Raw genomic sequence first — 4,398 nt, 5'->3', positions numbered from 1 at the left:
ACGGTATATATTCAAATCTGTCTCTTTAGAGATCATGCCTATAGGATCTAAAATTGGTTTTAATTGAAATCATTCCTATAGGGTCTAAAATCAGTTTTAATTATAAATCATGCCTATAGGTTCTCAATCCGTTTAATTAATTATCCTACTCGTTTCCTTAATAGTCTTCAATGTTGTGTCACTAGAAAGCATGCCTATAGGATAAAGTACTTCAAATGGCTTCACTGAATTGCGACTACTATTACTCGCCTAGGCAAGCCTGTAGGGCGACTAAAATCCTGTAAACTACGCTTTGTTATTTGTGACTGCCCATATTCAACAGGTTTAAAATCAGTAGGCAAACTGATTAAGTTTTTTACACTTTGGTCTTAACTCAATACTGCATATTCTCTGCTCACCAAGATATCCTGTTCTAGAGTTCCTCTTAAATATCTGAAAACTGTTGTTTGAGACGTGCACTTACTTGTTCCGTTTGTGGAGTTAAAATGTGAGCCATTAATTGTTCTATATTTGGCCCAGTCCTAGTTATTTTGGTTGTCGCCTAGATTTTTCTCCTTTAATTACCTTAGGATAGTCTAGAACTACCTAAATTAGAAGTCCTAAATACCTCCAAGGCCACAAGGGAGGGACGGGCAGTGCACGCATAGGATATATCTTAAGGTTGCTAGAACGCTTTAGGCTATGACCAAGGGGAGGAAATTGGGTAGTAAAGGATATGATGACTGCGCGCTAATGTCATGTGTAGCCCCTCATTGAGGAGTGATTACCGGGCATTGCATGGGTATAATCCTTTAGGCTAATCAACTTAGGATTTTCCTTTCCCAATTCCCGTATGTGTTTAAATTGTATGAATTTCCTTTTTTTTTTTACTTACACATGTATAAGATGTCCAAATCTTTTTTATCTTCAGTATTTGAATTTCCTTGACCATATATGCATTCAAATGGGGAAAGCTACTTTATTTGCAAATACTTGCTTGTTTGTTATTTGGCTAATTCATATAGTTTAAGTTCGGCCGGGACCCACCGTTGTGGACCACGAGGGGTGCCTAACACCTTCCCTTCAAGGTTATTTCGAGCCCTTACCCTAATCCTTCGTAACACAGACTAGTTACATGATTTGACTACCCTAGGTGCCCTAACGCACCATAATCTGTTAGGTGGCGACTCTTCAAATACCCAATTCCCAAAACAAAACGAGTTGTCCCCCCCATGAATGTCGAAACCCGGACTCCGCAAGCAAAAAGGGGGCGCGACAGCATGGCGACTCTGCTGGGGATATTCTAGGCTTTTACCATAACGAACTTATTTTTTTTAATTAGTCTTAAGCATGGTTTATCCCGTGTACCCTCTCCCCTTTATTTGGATTTAACTGATTATTTATGATTTCTTTTATTTCCTGAAACTGACTTGTCTCTTTGTTTTCTTTTTCCGTAACTGTCTTTCAATTATTTAAATACTGCCTTTATCATTTTTTTTATGTGCAAATACTTGACAACATGCTGTTTATTGTTTCACAAATCATAACTCCACATCATATTCCACTCGTGCGTATCAAATCCTATGGCAACACTTGATGAGTGGTTGCGCTCTTCCAATTTATTACCCTTAAATTCGGAAAGGCTTATTTGCGGTAAAACTAGTCGATCAGCGGTCCAGTCGACGGTTCCGTGCCTTTCCCCCTCAAGTTGAGGGTACCAGTCTAGACCCGCATAGTAACCTCACTCTTATCATAATTGTGCATGCATCGTGGTCAAACCTAGTCAGATTAATATGTTGTCCACATAATAGTCCTTTAAGATGAGCCTTATCCAAAAGTCCACCGGGGTTTCCACAATACCAACGGACATAATCACGTTCTGTGCATTAATTTGGAGATCTAAATGTCAATATGCTAATCATGAATGTACAAATAGTCGAGTCTGGTGGGGGAGAAAGGCCTAACCTTTTTGTTTTGAAGAAAATGAGGCATGAGGTCCCCATATTCGGCATGGTCAGCAACATTCCACCATTGCTACTAGATTGGTGGGAGGACCTGTCCTCAAGTGACAAGAAACATGTAAGGAAGCACTTGGGCAATTTGCCTTTTCTACTAGACATTCAGCCAAACAATAGGTTGATCGAGGCTGCCACTTTGTTCTGGGACAGTTAGAGGGCCGTGTTCCGTTTCGGCGATGTAGAAATGACACCACTCCTAGAAGAAATTGGGGGACTTGCAGGACTGACATGGGATAGCCCTGGGTTGTTAGTACCGGAGAACCGTACTGGTAAAGGGTTTCTAAAGATGATGAGGCTGAAGAAAAATGCTGACTTGGAATGCTTGAAGAAATCCTACATACCCTTTGAATACCTGTATGAGAGATATGGCCATAGAAAATCCTACCTACCTTCCATGACGAGCTTTTTATCACTTCTCTGGGACACATCCACCGCAGAGTGTTCGTGTTCATTGTGTGCTTCTTGGGCATGATATTGTTCCCGATGAAAAGGGAAAGAATCCATACTAGATTGGCCATGGTCGCCAAGACTTTGACGGAAGGGATCAATGGATAGACATACACTATAGTCCCCATGATCATAGCCGACATCTATAGGGCTCTGGAGCGCTGTCAAAGAGGGATCAATCATTTTGAGGCTTGTAACTTGTTGCTACAGTTGTGGTTATTAGAACATCTTCAAAGGGGCCAGTACCACCAAGAACTTCTGCGAAGGGCTTGGAACGACCATATTGCCTTCCATCACCCCAAGCGGATGACTTACATTCCGAACAAGTTTGCTCAGCCGGAAAGTGCGAAGGAGGGGGTAGAATTCTTCGATAATCTGACCGAGGAACAAGTGCAATGGATGTTTGAATGGTTCCCAACAGACGAATTCATCATCTGATCCACGGACTCTCCACACTTAGTGCTGATTGGGTTGAGAGGAATATACCCTTACGTCCCTATTCGAGTTGTGAGGTACAGGAAGTAAGCAGGTTGTACCAAGGGTTGCCAAGATGAGTCATTTCAGAGCGGACTTTCAGGACGACGACGTCCCTTACAAGTGCTAGGCTCAACACATGCGGCACTGCAAGATCATTGTGGAAAAGAACACCATTGAGCCAGACATGTATCATGCGGGGTGTGAACCTCTTTACCTAACATGGTTAGAAGACAATCTAAAGGGAATGGTGAGGCCAGGATTCGGTCGAGGGAATAGGATCATAGGCGAAGAAGCTGAGGCTCAAGTGAAATACAACAGACTACGCAAGTGGGTCCACGACTCTGAGAATGAGCACCGAGAAATACACGAGACAAATATGAGGTTGATCGACGAATGGAAAGAAATGGCTGTCACTTCCAACAGAAGGTTGGAGTATCTGGAGCGATGATTAGTGGAGTTGGAGGGTAAAATCATAAAGAGGATTGAGGATTTCCAGAATGCTGAAGGAAGCGAAGGAGGACATTTGGCTAGAGCATACCTACTGCCGGGCTTGCGCGAACTGGGAAACCTGTATGATGGAGTCAGGAAGATCGAATCTGGGGAAGGTCCTTCTGGGACTAAATAGGCTAGATTTATTTGCTTTCCTAAAATGTAATAAGGCCAAGTGCCAATAGTGACTTACTTTTCTATTATCTTAGTGTCATTTTGGGATTCGTCTATCTTTCATATTATGAAATGAGGCATTCACTGGCATCCAAAATTCTCCAAATCTATTTGTCGCTAGGCCTACCTCGGGCACAACGAGGCTCCCAAATTAGGACATGAATTTACATTCTCGCAATATGTGTTTAAATACTACAAACATTTCAGTCCTTACTAACTTGTATATCTTTTGTTTTCCTTTTATTCTTTATTCCCATACCCTAAGGTTGGTTCGCTCATACTGGCATCATCAGCGTATCATACCAGTTCTAGAGGCCCTCCACCTCCTCCTCCTCCAAGCAATACAAAAAGCAAAGGGAAGGCTAGAATGGACGACTTAAGTGGTATTCGAAAGGAAAATGCGGAAAATGCAGAGACTTCAGATAGTCGGAGTACTCCGGCACCGAATGATTTAGTTTTGAGGTTAGAACAAAAGATATTGGAGCTACAGGGAGAACTTGAGCAGGTCCGCAACTTGGAAAACTTATCCCTCACTTTGAATGTTCCCGACATTAATCAACAAAACACAAAGAACCCAGGACCTCCTCAAAACACACCAAACCAACACCCACAAAACCCTCCTGCATAACACCAATATGCAACCCTACCTCAGCAACTCAATCCCTTACCGGTACCAACTCCGCCACAACACCACCATCAATTAATCCAGTACCCACCAACCGCCACTTGCCACACTCCCAGAACACACCACAACCCATTCCCGATCCTCAAAACTCAACCAATGACCATCACTACACCCAAGTCCTTGGCACTC

This window comes from Nicotiana attenuata, unplaced genomic scaffold (assembly GCF_001879085.1).
Source record: "Nicotiana attenuata strain UT unplaced genomic scaffold, NIATTr2, whole genome shotgun sequence".
NCBI lineage: Eukaryota > Viridiplantae > Streptophyta > Magnoliopsida > Solanales > Solanaceae > Nicotiana > Nicotiana attenuata.
The sequence above is the reverse complement of the archived record's forward strand: the minus strand, read 5'-3'. Positions refer to the sequence as shown.